We start from the raw sequence: 18358 nt of genomic DNA, 5'->3' as shown, positions 1-18358 counted from the left end.
CCATAAGCTGGTCAAAAAGCTGCAGATGGGGGCTAAGGCAGAAGTACAAGTGCAGCTGTGATGAATAACACAAAAGTCTGGCTACCTGCACTTGCAGCTTATTGTGCTGTACAGCCCTCCACAGGTCCAGTCCCGGGTGTACATTCTCACTGTTGGATGGAAGGCTGCTTGGATCGCCTAATCTTCTGACTTTGTGAGTTGATTAAAACTCAGCTTATGATGGACAGCTCTGGCCACAAGGTCATTTGATATCCCATGGTCAGATGTTCTGTCTCTATCAGAACAAAGTAGCATATCAGGAGATGTTTTGAAAAGGTGTATAATACTCTGCTGCAAAAGGCACCACCTTGTTCCAGGACCCTGGGAAAGTCACTGTGATTTTGCTAGTAGGGCTTGCCAGAAATTTCATGGGGTATCTGTTTCTACCACAGATAACTTTATGTCTTTAAGATGGCACTAATCTCTACCTTTCTTCTTGAGCTACGATATTGTTTTTGACATATTGTTGAATGCAGGCAGTTTCAGTGGCTTCTACTTAGTCTTCCAGCTTAAATAGTTCTTACCCAATATTGAGTCCAAGGCCTCAGTACCAGGGTTCTTACAATTACATTGTGTGTCCACTCCACTTGTACACTTGGGGACTGATGAAAATACCGGTGGGTGGGTATGAAGTTCCACTGTGTGAACCAGACCTATGATAGGACTCCACGTATTACTTGGCTTCTCTATGCCCCTACTCTAACACAGAGGCCATGATGACACTTTAGGTCCCTGGGTATGAATGTTAAATCCCATATTTGCGTCAGGCAAATGAGTTTTTTCTCTCCCCTGTTATAGAAGTTTACCCAAGTAGATTGTCATAGGTCCCTTTCTTTCTTAAAGGGACCCAGTCTGTCTCACAGTCAATGACTTCTGTCTGGGTCAGAAAATTAGCTTCAGTTTGAAAACAGAGCAACACAGCATGACCTTTTATTGTGACACTCACTGCTGAGTGTAATTATTCTAATGGACTGTCAGCCAGGGGCCTGGTCAGTGAAGAGCTTTGAAGATGGTTAACAGAACACAGATTCTTAGGGCAGCCAAGGCATCACCCAATGTGTGCAATCAAAGGAAATCAAGGTGGGGCCAGGCGCAGTGGCTCACACCTGTAATCCCAGCACTTTGGGAGGCTGAGGCAGATGGATCATTTTATTGTGACAGCTTCCTCAAGCTCCTGAGTATTCCACCTTGACTTTTGTTGTTGTTGTTGAAGACAAAGTCTCACTCTGTCGCCCAGGCTGCAATGCAGCGGCATAATCTCGGCTCACCACAACCTCTACCTCCCAGGTTCAAGCCGTTCTCCTGCCTCAGCCTCACGAGTAGCTGGGATTACAGGTGCCCGCCACCACGCCCAGCTAATTTTTGTATTTTTAGTGCAGAGTTTCACCACGTTGGTCAGGCTGGTCTCAAACTCCTAACCCCAAATGATCCACCTGCCTCAGCCTCCCAAAGTGCTGGGATTACAGGTGTGAGCCACTGCGCCTGGCCCCACCTTGATTTCCTTTGATTGCACACATTGGGTGATGCCTTGGCTGCCCTAAGGATCTGCGTTCTGTTAACCACCTTCAAAGCTCTCCACTGCCCAGGCCCCTGGCTGACAGTCCATTAGAATAATTACACTCAGCGGCAAGGCCGCGACTCTACCCGCGATGACGCCTTGACGCCTAAACCAGTCCAGCCAGTCCCCGCTCCTCCTAGAGAAAATGCTGCCCCGCAGCAGTTAATGGAGCGACCACGAAGGCGACGAACTCGAGCACACGCAAGCTTCCCGCCACCTCCGCCAAAGCGCCGCTAGCGTGCCAAAGACAGACTGCGCGGTTGGCTCCCCGAAATTCACACTGATAACGCGCCTCGGCGAACGAAAGCAAACGCGGGATGCCCTCGCGCTCCTGATTGGCTGGTTGGGGACACCTCAATGAGTGACAGAAAGGGGCCGGGACGGGAAAGTCCGTTGTGGCCGGCGGGGACTGGCAGAAGGAACGGATACTTACTCGTTTTTCCGGGACGTTGGCTGATGGAGAAGCCCGGCTACGGCGCTGGGGCGACGCAACTCGTGATTGGCGGGTGTGCCTTCCCGAGGGCCGCATTTAACCTTCCGGCGGCTGCCCAATCAGCGCCAAGCAGCTGGGTGGCGCTCATTGGGCAGCCACGGGAAGGTTAAACAGGGAGGGAGGGGTGGTGCTTTGGGCCCGCCCCGCTGCTGGGGGCCCGCTGGCAGGAGGGGCGTGGGGGGAGGATGGGGTACCAGAGCCTGCGGCTGGAGTACTGCCGCGCCTGCACCACTGCCTGCACCCTCACCACCGCAGCCGTGCAGCTGGAATGGATCACACCTTCTCAGTTGTACTTCAGTCCCGAATGTATCTTTAAACGCTTTCAGATATGGAGATTAATCACCAATTTCTTATTTTTGGGGCCAGATGGATTCAGTTTTTTTTAACATGATTTTTTCCATATGGTTACTGTCGAATGCTAGAAGAAGGCTCTTTCCGAGGTCGGACAGCAGACTTTGTATTTATGTTCCTTTTTGGCGGATTCTTAATGACCCTTTTTGGTTTGTTTGTGAGCTTAGTTTTCTTGGGCCAGGCCTTTATGATAATACTCGTCTACGTGGGGTGCCAAAGGAACCCCTATGTCCGTATGAACTTCTTCGGCCTTCTCAACTTCCAGGCTCCCTTTCTGCCCTGAGTGCCTATGGGGTTTTCCTTGTTGTTGGGGAACTCAATCATTGTAGACCTTTTGGGTATTGCAGTTGGACGCATATATTTTTTCTTGGAAGATGTATTTCCCAATCAGCCTAGCGGAATAAGAATTCTGAAAACACCATCTATCTTGAAAGCTATTTTTGATACACCAGGTGAGGATCCAAATTACAATCCACTACCTGAAGAACGGCCAGGAGGCTTCACCTGGGGTGAGGGCCAGCGCCTCGAAGGTTAAAGCAGCAGTGCCAATAATGAGACCCAGCTGGGAAGGACTCAGTGATACCCACTGGGATTCTTTTATCCTTGGTTGCAAATGTGTGGACACTTGACAACTTGGCCGATTTTAACTCCAGAAGCAATTTATGAAATGGCACACTGACTAATCCAGAAGACATTTCCAGCAGTTTGCCGGTGGTTCCTCACCACACTGGTACTGAAAGTATAATTTGGAGCCAAAAAACTGGATATACTGCCACTTGTAACAAGTACATGAGTACTTGATTTTTATGGTATAAGGCAGGGCTTTTTCTTCCTCTTCTTGATAGATGACGCCGTGGTGTAAATGGAAGTTTCAGAGAGGACAAAATAAAACTGAATTCCATTTTTCTCTGACTGTAAAAAAATAATAATAATAATTACACTCACAATTTCTGACCATTAAACGCCACCACCTGTTTTTTGTTTGTTTCTAATGTTGGGATTTAAACATTCCGATTGCTATGAGGAAGTTAGCACTGGTCTTCTCCTGAAAGACACTACTGAATTTTTCAATGATGCCAGGACCCCTCTCATATGCACATTTCTTATTGTATTGCTAAATGGTGTGTTCTCTGGGTCCTTCCACAGAACATAGTCAGCTGGTAGGTATTTTAGACCTTATATACTATATCCACTCTAGCAAGCCACTTCTCTAAGCCTTTGATCTCTTTCCACTATTTGCATGATAGTTCTAGAATTTTTAACATCAATTTTTTAAAGCTTCTGAAAGTCAATGACTACATATTGGCACCGATCTTCAGGGTCCTTGCCAGAATGTTATATCCTATATCACTGGAGGGTGGTCCTATATCAGCAAATTCTCCCTTATCCAACCTTATATTCTTTCTCTGCTTGATCCAGCATCCTTAAGATCCAGTCCCCATCCTCTCCCAACTCCTGATGGTACATATTTTCTAGGTTTTACAATAGCCCTTTACTCCATTAGCAGACCCTCAGATTCCCAGACCAGATTATGTTCTCCTGACTCTAGTTGTTTTCTTGTTCTGTGACCAGGAGAGAAGGCGGAAGTAGATCTTGAGTGAAGGAAGGTACATGTTGCTTTGTAAGACAAAGACTTCTGAACTGTTTTCAACAAAGAGAGAAGGCTAATTTTTAGTGGAGAACATTGGTTCACTAATACAGTACCAGTGAGTTCAGAAAAACCTGGGGTTTTGGCCGGGCATGGTGGCTCATGCCTGTAACCCCAGCATTTTGGGAAGCCAAGGCGGGCAGATCACCTGAGGTCAGGAGTTCAAGACCAGCCTGACCAACATGGAGAAACCCTGTCCTTACCAAAAATACAAAATTAACCTGGCATGGTGGTACATGCCTGTAATCTCAGCTACTTGGGAGGCTGAGGCAGAAAAGTCACTTGAACCCAGGGGGGCAGACGTTGCAGTGAGCCAAGATCATGCCATTGCACTCTAGTCTGAGCAACAAGACTGAAACTCTGTCTCAAAAGAGAAAACAAAAAAATCCCTGGGGTTTTAAGGTGTTTTTAGTGCCTCAGCTCAGATGTCACCATGACAAGTCTCAAGGTCTTACTCCTTCCTAACCAGGTCCTGACCTTAACCTAGGTCCTGACCTTAACCTAACAGGCTTGACTGGCAAGGGTAGAGAATTCAACCTTTTTAAGAGATCCACTACTTTTATAATTAACTCTTCAAATTTTTCTTCCCTTCCCAATAGTAGGGAAAGTTTGTTTTGTTTTGTTTTGTTTTTTGCCACTAAAACTAACTTCCATGTTTTGCCTTAAATTGATCATTAGTGTCCCTTTGCTGTTTATTATCGACAAATACACTGATAGAATGAGCCATCTGATTCCTGTTTCTTGTAATTGCTACTCTCTTCTACCTTTCCAAGGCCTGAGATATTTCACCTGCCTATTCCCATATCAATTCATCACCTATGAGAGTTTTAACAATTACAAGACAGTAGCTAAACATATTCAACCTACCAGCAATGACAGGAGTCTTATTCCTAGCCAGCTGTTGGGTGATACAGCTCCAAAATTCTCAGTCTCCCAGGACCACTCCTGGCGTCAATAGTCAATGGTTGGATTCCACAAGAAAGAGCTGGATGATTGCAGCCACATGGCTTATTGGAGCTACTCTCAGGAACAATGCCTAAGAGAACAAAGAAAACAGGGTTGAGGACAGGGAGAAATTAAACTGAAAACAGTTGCAACAGAAGTCTCAACTGATTACCTGGAGAGCTCTAAAGCTCGAATAACTTACCCAAATTGGAGGAAGTGATACAGACAGGAGACAGGGAAATACTGAGTAGAAGAGGGTGGTTCACAGCAAAGGTCCCACTCTAAAGTCTGGAAACCCAGGGCCCTAAATAGGAACAGGCAATCCCGGTTTTGTGCCCAAAATGTTGCCTTTTGGCCCATCATACTCCCTATCCTGTACCCATATAAACCTCAAACCTCTGACTCCATGAGGCGATGAGCAGAAGAGCCAAGGAGCAGAAGAGCCAAGGAGCAGAAGAACTGCATGACAGAGAAGGGGAGAAGGGAAGGAATATCAACACCAAGAGGAGTCCAGCTGCAGATGGTAAGAGAAGAGTTCCGCCACAGAACAGCCAAACTTCAGGAAAGATCACCTTCCTACTCCATTACCCTTCTAACTCCCCATCCATCCCACTGAAAGCCACCTCCAACACTTAATAAAATCCTTGCATTTACCACTCTTCAAGTCCATGTATAACCTGATTCTTCCTGGATGCCAGATAAGGGCCTGGGTGCCAAGGGGACACTGAGCTAGTTAACAGGTAAGCTGTCTGTGGACAGCAGAGCTAAGAGCACTGTAACACCAGATCTTCAGGAGTCACAAGCACCCACCCCTAGATGATGCTGTGGGGCCAGAGCCCAAAAGTGCTTTCCCTGGTTTCTGCACCTGCCCATCTGCATGCTCCCCTTCCCACAAGGAGTTTGAGCTCACGGTGACCAAAGAGCCATACCCCTGTCACACTTCCTGCAAGGGCAGCCAAGGGACTCTCCTATTTTAAAAGAAGATGAGAGGTGGGTTTTGGAACATCCCACTTTGGAGTCATTGCCTATAGACTGTTGTGAGGAAGGGTTTATAACATTGGGTAAAACAGCTCCTTTTGCCCAAAACCATATCTAAAGGAAAGACTCAGCAGGTCCCAATCCTTGAAATTAAGAAAACAAATGCTTACAGCCTGCATCCTGAAGGGGGATCTCAGCCATACACCAAACAATTACTTTTGGTCTTAACTATCTCGTATGATTTGGGGGCAACACAGTTAACTCCCTAAACATGTTTTATTTAGGGTTATCTTATTTTATGGTAAATGTTTCTAACATTTGTAAACCCTTACCACATCCAAACAACAAAAGAGGAGATGATCTAGAACTATTTATGGCAAAAGGGAAAATTCAACTTAGAATTACAAACCACAAAAAACTCAGCCATATATAACCTATACATCTGAAGAACCACAGTTTGACTGTATCAGGGAATCTGCAAGAGCCTTTGTACTAAGATCATAGTGTTTTAATTTGTGAGTAACCAGAAATGTGGATTTTTGTGACAAGACATAGGAGAGTTATGCTTTCATCTGGCATTCTTTAGAGGCTTGTGGTAAAGTAAGAGTTTACAGAGAGTTTCTTTTGCTGCAGTAAAAGTCAGAATCCCAAAGAACATGTATTAAGTGGCCTGGAAACCTCACCTAAGCAAATGTAGTATTTGGAGGTTTCAGTGTGGTTTATTTAAGTGTAGAAAGTACTGAGAAAGTTTGCATTGAAGGCAGTTATAAGTGCTTTAGAATCTTAATTTTATTATCTTTACCATACTTTAATGTGTATGTGCAGGTGTGTGTGTGTTTTACCATGATTGGGAAATGGCCAGCAATAAGTAGACTGACATAATGGATTAGGAAGGTAGGAGCTGTGATTCTGTGATGGTTTCTGTTACAATAACTAGAAAATACACACACACACACACACACACACACATACACACACAGAGGAGGGGGAGAGAGAGAGAGAGAGAGAGAGAGAGTGAGCGAGCGAGCAGGGTACTGTAAAGGAAACTATATAAGCACCAAACTAAATTGCCAAAGATAAAAAGATAAAGTCAATTTTAAAATGAGAACTTGTGTCTGTGAACAATCAGTTATCTTTAATTCTATCAAGTTAAAGGGAACCTGGGAAAAGGAAAATGTGAGGCGCTCAGACTATTCATTCTCTAGGCTACAAATTATCTAATTAGCTCTGATGAGTTAAATTTGAGCTGAAAATAATTACATAAATTATTTCAGTAGTAAAATAATTCAGAATTCATTTATCTGAAATAATGTATAGTTGGACTTGTCATGTTGCTGGTTTTCTCAGACGTTCATTTATTATCACAGCTAAAAATCATTATTCATTAAAAATTATTTAAATGTGTAAAAATGATCCATGTCACCAAGGTATTCATTTTCCTCTCACCTTTTTCACAAATAGCTTTTGCATTTTAGACATTGCCAGGTGAATAAGAGATGACTAAGAAACAATTCTTGTTTTCAAGAAATTCCCAATTTAGTAGGTTAGATAGACATATAAATAAATGCTATCAGCTACAGAATAATATACCAAAGGTGGTGAGTCATTACATGGAACAATTATTGACTATCATGTCCCAGGTTCTAATATTCATAAAATAGAAATAAAAAAATAATACATGTTCATGATACATGAACTCATGGGAGGAGACCTTTTATCTGGATTGGTCTGGAAATGATAAATGAGAATGTATGTTTTAGGTAATTTCATACAAGTTGCACTTGTTCAGTAAAATAAGAGTAAGAGAGTTAGTACTGATGTCCTCAAGTACTACACAGTCACCTGCATATAGAAGCTGAAAAGAAAAACTGCAGACATATAGGTTTAGGTTAGAATAACACCCTGAGAGTAAAGAGGGAGAAGGGGGTATGGGAATTGAAATTATTGGCAAGACACTTGTTCAACTCCATAGATTATGGTGTTCTCTATATTTAAACACCCTAGATCATAGAGTCTAAGTAAGGTAAAGAAGAAAGTGAAGGTGAAAACTAGCTGAGGAATTGGAAGAGAATGAAGCAATCATTGAAATTAACTTTTTATGAGGCTAACAAGGATGGTAAGGTGATGGAGTAAAAGCTGGAATGATAAGTTGTGGTTTGAGGTGAGTTACTTAAGTTTGATATTTCAAAGGAGGAGACTTTCAAATCATCACAATGGTAAGCACATATGAAAGTCAATGGAGTTACAGAAATGGAAGATATCTGAGGGGCAAGAACATTGAGTCATCCATTTGCAGTTGAAAGTAAGGAGGAACATGGTGGAACTTGGGGTGGAGAGGAAGAGAGTGAGCCAACCATGTCGTCAGTGTGAGAACGCCCACCACACAAGCAACTCACTTGTTAGGATTCCCCCAGAATTGAATTAGTGGGTATCTTCTTTTGCTTGGAGGAGAATTAAAGATGACAATGAGAATTACCTCTAGGAGGCCAAGTTTTATCTTGATCCCAGCTGTTCCTGTCAGAAGAATCTAAGGTCTCTAAATGGGTGTCAAGCAGAGATAATTTACCGTTCAACTCAAGGACCGGGATTAGCAGCACAGTCTTAAGGGTCTTTATGCCTTATTGTGTTAATTTCCTCCTTAAAATGAATTTTCTGTCTGGCTGCTTCTAATTAGAAGGATGTAGGGTAACATAAAACTTAACTGTTCTGGGTCTCAGAAAGTCTTTCTTGGTCCAGTTCTATATCCTGGATTGGTTGCCTTGTACACAAATCACCTAATATCTTTTACCTTCACTCGAGCAAGAAGAGCATTTGGGAGCTAATATGAGATAGAAAGAAATATACTGCGCTCAAGAAACTAAGAACAAAACCACTGAAGATGGAGAAACTGATGAGGAGAAACTGCACCCAGAGAGGAATGAAGACAATCAAATGAGTAACAGATAGAAACTGGATTTGTACTAATGCTCTCCCTCTCCTTGCCCCCACTCCTAGAGAGACCCTAGTGTGTGATGATCCCCTCCCTGTGTCCATGTGTTCTTATTGTTCAATTTCCGCTTATGAGTGAAAACATGTGGTGTTTGGTTTTCTGTTCCTGTATTAGGACAAATACCTAATGCATGTGATGGGTTGGTGGGTGCAGCAAACCACCATGGCACATGTATACCTATGTAACAAACCTGCATGTTATGCACATGTGTGAATCCCAGAACTTAAAGTAAAAAAAAAAAAAATTATAAAATAAAACAATTATTTTTCTGATAAAAAAATTTAAAAATGCATTTGTACTGGGACACTCTGCCAGATATCATTATCATTGTGGTTTTTCTCTGGGAATCAAGGTGCTGAGAGTCACTTTAGATTTCTGTATGATTCAAGATACAGCCAGAAAAACACTAATCACTCTAAGACTTTCAAAAAGGTGGATGTGGTTACACAGCTTTCTAAGTTCACATTCCTTAGAAAGGACAGCATGAGACAAGGATTTGTGTGCACGTGACTTTCTTTAGGACGAGCTCGTGGAGGAGAACTAAAGCAGGATAGACAAAAGAGCAAAGCAAAGATGCGGTTTAAGCAAACCCCAGTCCTTAGCCTGATCCAAAGGGGGAGGAATCTGGAACATAAAACATATCACAAAATTGTCCCCTGCTTGAGAAAAGGAAGTTGGCATTTTATAACCTTTATCATCATTGGCTGTGCCTGCTCTGTCAGGTCCTGTCAGGCAAGTCTTAACGAAGGGATAGTTTTGAGGCCTTAGCAATCAGGTAATTAGAGCACCAGCAGACTAGGAAGATCTAGACAGAAACTATAGTACCTCCTGCTACAGTTGATGGGAGAACAGAGAGCTTAAGATGGAATGGAGAGGGCACTCAGTTTGGCAACAACATTCCTAGTCCTGGCAAGTCCAGCAGAAGAGGCGGTACTACAAAAGCCCAGAAGATAGGCAGGCACTTAGCTGTGGATTGAGGCATGGCAGGCACTTGCCATGGGAGCTGCGACTCACAGGAGAGGTGTTTTTTGCAGAAAAACTGTGGAAGAAAGAGATGCTGCTGAAAATGCCAGAAAAATGGAAGGGTGGGAGGAGAAAAGAAATATGACTGCCATCTTTCCATCCCCTGATCCTAACCTTGCCCCCTATTGTACCTACCAGAAAGTACAAGAGCCTATGGAAGATGCTTTTCCGTCATTCAGAGAAGAGCAGGGGAAGCTTGGGGAACAGGTCTCAGAGCCAACAGGAAGTTAAGTGAGTGCCCACGAGAGAAACGGAGGAAAGCTCCTCCTAGAAGGGTCAACCTGTAACTCCACTGCCTGAAACCAGAGAATCCAGATAATCAGACTGTCTTCATGTAGTGACTCAGATTTGGGTGAAGAAAAGCTGATTAGGACACTGAGTCTCTGAAGTGGCAGCTCCCAAAATCAAATCCAGTTTTTGGCTTGCCGGACAGTTTGCAATCACAACAGTTGCTATGTATACGAAGTAGATTTTGTTCACATTTTTAAATATATAATATGCAGTTCTTATTAAAGCCTGATAGGTGTTCTGAGGACATATAGATGTCTTCTCTAACTCTTTACCGTTTCTACTTTCAAAACAAGTAAAATTCTTTTTACAGCTGTCACCCAAATGTATCTGAGACAGGTCTCAATTAATTTAGAAGTTTATTTTGCCAAGGTCAAGGACAATGCCTGGGAGGAAACAAACAGACACTGAATCACAGAAACAGTCTGTGGTCTGAGCCTTTCTCCAAAGATGATTTTGAGGGCTTTCATATTTAAAGGAGAAAAGCAGGCTGGGAAAAAGGGAGATCATGAACACATTACTAAATCCACGTTGCAAGAGAAAGGGAGCAGGTAGGGTAATAATCATGCCTTCCTCTTGTACTCGGTAAGTTGGTGCTTAGAAGATAAGGTGAACCTAGAGTAGCTACCTGTGGAGTTTTTTTAATCTTTTATCTGAAGCTATCTGCTTAGGAACAAAAGAAAAGGCAGCTTCTTGCATGACTCAGCTTATATATTTTTTCCTTTCCACACAGTGAATTAGGGTACCAAACTTTTAATTTTTCTTTCACACAGCAAATTGGGAGTGGGGTGGCGGGACTAACAATACTCAATCATCTTCAGAAAAAAGAAATTTGACAGTGCCACTCTTGACCTTGAAAACCTGCCTCAGAAACACCACTTTGGCAACAAAGTAGATTAGATGATTCCTAGGAAATGGAAACCGAAATGACACTTACTCAAGTGTTATGAAAGTCATGAAAATTAAAATAGACCAACAGAGCACCCAGGTTTGGGAAACAGAATAATTTACCATTTTTATGTTTCATTCCCCATTTAAAATTGATTTCTGTATTTTAAAGCTACTGATTTCTATTTGTTTTTTATTGATCACATTGACTCTTGTCACATGAAAAAATATATATAACATTTTCTCTCCAACGTGGCTATAAAAATGTGCATTATGTGTGATAATCTGCAAGGTACTCATCTAGAAGAAATGATCTATGGACACTTTGATGAAATGCTTTATTCCAATCCCATGCTTGGCTGGTGGTATTTTACAGGTTCATTTGCAAGTAGGTTCATTTTTTTTAAAACTTGCTTTTCAAGGTAGTGATGAGACATTGGTAATTTATAACTTCATAATACCATACTCAGGTACTTCGTTGTCTTGAGATTCATATATCTTAATTGAATTTAGAACATCACCATTTGAGCCTCAAAAAGTATTTGCAAGTAGATATTTCTTTTCCTATAATGAGGATTAAAGGATTCTGGGGCAGAAAATTCTGATCAATTCAGGAGGTGCTGCTTTTACCCCAGAGGAGCCTTAAATGATCTAATCCACGTTTTTATGCGAGAACCTCTTGAAGTGCCTGAAGCAACTGCTAAAGCGTCTGGAATGTCTAGTGGTTTAAATTGTGTTTTCTTGGAAATCTTAAACATTAAAATCTGAAAATGCATGATTAGAGAAGGAATAGGATGAATTCACATACAAGAGTGGCATGAAGGGTAGCGTGTTAGGCCGTTCTTGCATTGCTACAAAAAATGCCTGAGACTGGGTAATTTATAAGGAAAGAAGTTTAATTGGCTGATGGTTCTGCAGACTGTCCAGGAAACACAGTGTTGGCATCTGCTGCTAGGGAGGCCTTGGGAAGCTTTTACTCAGGAAGGTGAATTGAGAGCAGATATCTTACATGGCAGGGCAGGAGCAAGAGAGATAAAATGGGGGGAGATGCCACATACATTTAAGTGGCCAGCTATCCTGAGAACTCACTCACTATTGCAAAGACAGCACCAAGCCATAAGGGTCCGCCCCATGATCCAAACACCTCACACCAGGCACCAGCTCCACCATTGGGGATTACAATCCAGCATGAGATTTAGGCAGGGCAAATATCCAAACTATATCAGATAGCAAGTAAGTCACCAAATAGGGAGAAACATGGTGTGCTTTTTATTTTTTCACTTTACAAACTCCTCTTTCATAGTAATGTCTCATCATGGTGTGAAATTACAAGAGAGTACTGGAAAAGTAGAGGAAGAATATTGGGAAGGGAAAGTATGGTTATGTTTTAAATAGATTAGAAAGAGGATTGCCTGTCCTTCCAATGCTACCAGTCTGCCTTTTATGATGTAGGCAGTTGACTCCCCAGCAGAAAGTAGTGTCTTGAGGTTATCTAGTCTATCTCCCATCCCTTAAGCAAAATGATGGCAAGATGTAAGAAAAAACATAAGAAACATAGGGAAAATTTCCTAAAATATCACATGAACTATAATGAAATGCTCCCCCTACTGCCATGTCAATTCTCATCATCACAAAAGCTCCGAGTACATAGTTTGATCTCTAGGAAAGACTAAAGACAATCAATCTGGCAACTTTCATGGTGACCATCTTAGTAAGACAGAGACATGGGGAGTTTTTGTTTTGTTTTGTTTTTTTAAGAGACTCTAGATCCTGTGGCATTTGTCCAGTTTTCTAGGAGTTGTCCTCTCTCTAGCCTCTAAAGTCCATCAACTTCATCAGCCACACATATGTATTGGGCACCTACCTTGCAGGACATACATCATACTGTACTGTAAGGGATATATAAGGGAGGGGAAATGGCCTCTGATGTCCAGGAGCTACTGATCTCACTAGCTCTGTCTGTCCCTCTCCTCTTCCGCCCTTCAATGATTCTAGCATTCTAGAAGATTGAGCACACATGCCCCCTTTCCATTAGTTCTCTAATCACAATTGTTTCCTTTCTGAACGTCTCTTACTTTCTGGAATCAGGAACTACAAAAAAAAAAAAAAGGGAGGGGAGGGTTGGGGGGAGAGGAAATCACCAGAGGCTAGGGTGGCTAAGAAATACTTCTGAAATAAGATATAAAGGTTGAGCCGAAAAGAATCAGCCATAGTGGGACAAGTATGGAGAGGCAGGAAGGACCATCCAGTGAAGAAGATGATATATGAAAGGTCCAGAGGTATGGAATCAGAAATTCTGAATGTGTTCTGCTTAAATTATTGTGGGAAAACAAAGTGTATAGAAAATAGTGATTGCATAGATCAGTGGTTCTCAGACTTTAGTGTTGTCCAACAGAATGTAATGCAAGCCAAATATAGAATTTCAAGTTTTCTTTTCTTTTTTTTTTTTTTTATTGTACTTTGGGCTCTGGGGTACATGTGCACTTCCTACATCCTGCAGGATTGTTGCATAGGTACATACATGCCATCATGGTTTGCTGCCTCCATCCCCACCCCCTGTCGCCTACATCAGGCATTTCTCCCTGTTTTATCCTTCCCCATCCTCCCCACCCCACCCGCTGTCCCTCCTCTCCCCTCCCCTCTATCCCCCTACCTAGCCCCGTGGGTATTGTTCCCTTCCCTGTGCCCAAGTGTTCTCGTTGTTCATCACCTGCCTATGAGTGAGAACATGCGGTGTTTGGTTTTCTGTTCTTATGTCAGTTTGCTGAGACTGATGGTTTCTAGATTCATCTATGTCTTTAAAAAGGACAGGAACTTGTCATTTTTTATGGCTGCATAATATTTCATGGTGTAGATGTGCCACGTTTTCTTTGTCCTGTCTATCATTGATGGACATTTGGGTTGGCTCCAGGTCTTTGCTAATTTCAAGTTTTCTAGCAGACACATCAAAAAAGTAAAAAGAGGGCCAGTGCGGTGGCTCACGTCTGTAATCCCAGCACTTTGGGAGGCCAAGGCAGGTGGATCACAAGGTCAAAAGATCGAGACCATCCTGGCCAACCTGGTGAAACCCCATCTCTAGTAAAAACACAAAAACTAGCTGGGCATGGTGGTGGGAACCTGTAGTCCCAGCTACTCAGGAGGCTGAGGCAGGAGAATCACTTGAACCTGGGAGGTGGTGGTTGCAGTGAGCCTAGATTGCAGCCACTGCACTCCAGCCTGGCGACAGAGTGAGACTCCTTCTGAAAAAAATAAATAAATAAAAAGAAAGAAATAGAAGATATTCATTTTACTAATATATTTTGTTTAAACTACTCAATATATTACCTTAATATATAATTAATTTAAATATTATTCATGTGATTTATACATTCTAGTTTTGTGTGAGGCCTTTGAAGTCCAGTGTGTACTTTACATTACAGCATATTTCAATTTGGACTAGCCACATTTCAAGTTTTCAATAGCCACACATAACTAGTGGCTACCATATCGGGCAGCACAACTTTGAAGTACATGAGAATCATCCATCTGGAGAGTTCGTTAAAACACAGATTGCTGGGCCCCAACCCCAGAGTTTCTCAGACTTAGTAAATCTGGGGTGCGATTCAATAATTTGCATTTCTAATAAGTTCCCAGGTGATGCAGATGATTGTCGCGAACTATACTTTGAGAACCAGTGGTATAGATAAGTGGCTCTCAAGCCTGGCTGTGTGTTAGAAATACCTGAGGAATTAAAAGCAAGGAAAAATTTTCTAATCTCCTGACCATACTCTGGGACACTTAAACCAAAAACTCTAGAGGTGGGGCTCTGGCATTGCCACTTTTTAAAAGTTATACAAGAGATTTTATTTATCAGCCATATCAGAGAACCACAGAAGTAGGAAAAAAAACCAGAAAGATACTTTAGTAAACAGTGGAAGTCTAAGTAAAAAAAAAAAACAAAACAAAAGACATTTTACAGGTAATTTTTAAACAGGACAGTGATATATGATGAAAGCAATATTTTGAGTTGCTTGCCCTGGTGAAAAGAATAACCTACAGCCGGAAATGGTTAGAGAAAGGTTTAAAATCATTTACTGTAAGTCCTTGAAGAAATGAAGTGGGGCAACGGAAGGAGGGGGAAATGAGAGAGTTACACTCAGTCCAATTACATGACTATTCTACAGAGTGATGGAATAAAGGGGATAAACTATGTTCCAATGGGAAAATTGTGGTATTTGTTTAGTTCAGCACAGAGCCATAAAATAGTGACCACAAATGGAAATGCCTACAAAGGCCCTGTAAGAAAGGTAGCAGAAGAGGAGTGAGAAGGAAAAGCACTAAAAATGAAGTTAGATGCACACTGTGTGAACGACGGAGGTTACATTTGATTCAATCTGCTAGGCCTGATCTCAGGAAGGTGGCCCTCAATGGGGGCATTTGTGTCTGCTCCCCTTGCTCCTAAACTTTTCCATTTTTTTCTTAGACCAGATGTGGTCCTCTCTTCAAGACTCCTGGTCTCTAGGAAGTAGAATCTCCTTGTCTGAGTTTCTGGTGTCAGGTTGAAACTCTTGGGAAATGAGCTCTCAAAGATGCATTAAGTCAGCTAAAACTGAACAAAGACAACAAAGGTCAGCTGTTCATGGAGAAACAGTCCCAGTTCTGGGATGACTAAAAATAGAGATGTGTGTGGGTGGCTGACAGGCATAAGTTCATAAGGAAAATGAGGATTTCAAGACCTTAAACCACATTATCTATCAAATGCCATAGGCATTTACTCTGTAAGAGCAGAGATTAATTACTGCCAACATGTCACGTAATTTAGGTCACATAAAAGTAATAGAGAAAAGCCACAATAATAAATAAAACTCCTGGTAGCATAGGCCCTCTCCACACCACCTCTTATATGGAATTTAACTCGCAATGCCAACAGTAACCAACAGAAAATAGCTGAAGTGATCATTACAGGTACCAGTCAACCCAAATTAAAATATTATTTCATGTCATTGGAATTTATACCTATATTTTCTCCTTGTTTCAGGCTGATTCCATTCAAGGTAAGAGTCTGGACAACCTCCAAAGCCTCTTAATGTTAATAGAAACATTGGTAAGATTCTTAACAAGTTTTTAGACTAAGCTGCCATTACCCGTACCACATCCTAGGTTCCTTGTTCTCCATCTGGTATTTTATTTCTGTTCCCTTGACATCTCTTTTTACTCATCTATAGTCTTAAAATATTCCCACTGAGCCCATTAACAAATTGCCAAACCAGATTGGCAATTAAATTGCATTCTTGAACCTAAATTTAATTCTGAAGAGCCTTCTTTCTTTTTACAATATGCCCCCTGACATTGCTGGCTCAAATCTTACTCTGGGCCAGAGATCCTTTTTTCCTAAAACAATTGCACTCCCAGATCCATGGTAAGCAAGCTACAGAATGTCATCATCTTTGTCTAGGAAATCCCCACGCTGTACTGGTGTTTACCCATAAATTCACAATCACTTTTGATTTTTCTGGGAAGGGAATTGTTTTTGAAACCAGACTACCTCAGTTAAACATTCTGGATCTTACTAATCTCCATAGTTTTCATTTGCTCTTGTTTAAGAATCTATTTTCCCCATCTGGTTCTGCCTGTCCTAATAACAACAACAAACTGCTTCTCTACTCACTACACTTCTGACACCAAGTGTGCTTTTCCACACCAGCAACCAATTCTCCAACTCTCTGGACACCAGATGCATGTCCTATAATTTAATTCAACTGAAACTAACTACCTGGAGTTAGTGCAGACCCCACAGTTTAAGGGTTCAATCACACAAGACTGCCCCACCCACTTCAGATGCCAATTGCAAGTAGTATGCCATCAAATTACTGACACCCCTGTCTGATTTGGCTATAATTTTAGTTCCTGAGACCTTCTCCTCATACTTGATAATATGTCATAATGGCTCACAGAACTCAGGGAAATTTTTTTGTTTGTTTGAGAGAGTCTCTCTGTTGCCAGGCTGGAGTGCAGTGGCGCAGTCCTGGCTCACTGCAACCTCCACCTCCCAGTTCAAGTGATTCTCCTGCCTCAAGCCTCCTGAGTAGCTGGGACTACAGGTGCACATCACCACGCTCAGCTAATTTTTGTATTTTTAGTAGAGACACGGTTTCACTATGTTGGCCAGGATGGTCTTGATCCCTTGATCTTCTGATCCACCTGCCTCGGCCTCCCAAAGTGCTGGGATTACAGGCATGAGCCACCATGCCCGGCCTCAGGGAAATCTTTTACTTACATATACCAGTTTATGTTAAAAGATAGTATAAAGGATTTAAACAAATGGCTAGATGAAGAGGCACATAGGGTGAGGTCCAAAAGAGTCCTGAGAATAGGAGTTGGGGCGCACCCTCCTCCCAGCATGTGGATGCATTCATCAACCTCAAAGCTCTCTAAACCTCATTCTTTAGAGTTTCAATGGCGGTTTTGTTTATCATGCCACTTTAGAGACATGATTGATTAAATCATTGGCTATTGATGATTGGCTCAATTTTCATTGTCTTGTCACTCTCTGGAGGTCGGCAGTAGGGCTGAAAGTTATAACTCTCTAATCATGCTGTGATCTTTCTGGTGACGAGCCTCCAATTGGAAGTTACTGGGGTCCCCAACCACCAGTAATCTCATTAGCAGACAAAAAATACTCTCACCACTCAGGAGATTTCAAAGATCTTGGAAGCTCTCCTGTCAGAAACCAGGGACTAAGACCAAATATTATAATTAAAAAATGCTTCTAGCACCCCTTTTGCTCAGAAAATTACAAGGATTTTAGTAGCTCTGTGTCAAGAACCAGAGACAGAGACTATATATATATATATATATATATATATATATATATATATATATCTCACATCTAGTTTTGATGGTGATTGAAAATGTCAATTGCTGTATTATAAAAAGTAAATTATGATCCTTCCTTAATCACTGAATCTCAGATTCAATCAAGAGACCATGGGATACTAATTTTCATTGTCACTCTAACTTTTCAAAGGAAAGAAAGTTAAACATTATTTGGATTTAACACTTAAAATACACAATTCATGACTGAGTTCACGATGTTTAATGACGTTAATGGTTCATCAAACCTTTTCAAGGCAGAAATGATTCAGGATATTTACCTTGTGAAATTAATAAAACTAAAGG

The 18358-nt window shown here is 41.8% G+C and overlaps 1 pseudogene; it reads left to right on the top strand.

The window, feature by feature from the left end:
* Positions 1–2275: 2275 nt before the first annotated feature.
* LOC101048825 (derlin-2 pseudogene) lies at positions 2276–2976 on the top strand (annotated as a pseudogene).
* Positions 2977–18358: the final 15382 nt, after the last annotated feature.

This window comes from Saimiri boliviensis, chromosome 9 (assembly GCF_048565385.1).
Source record: "Saimiri boliviensis isolate mSaiBol1 chromosome 9, mSaiBol1.pri, whole genome shotgun sequence".
In the NCBI taxonomy this organism is placed as follows: Eukaryota; Metazoa; Chordata; class Mammalia; order Primates; family Cebidae; genus Saimiri; species Saimiri boliviensis.
This window is presented reverse-complemented; position numbering and strand designations above follow the sequence as displayed.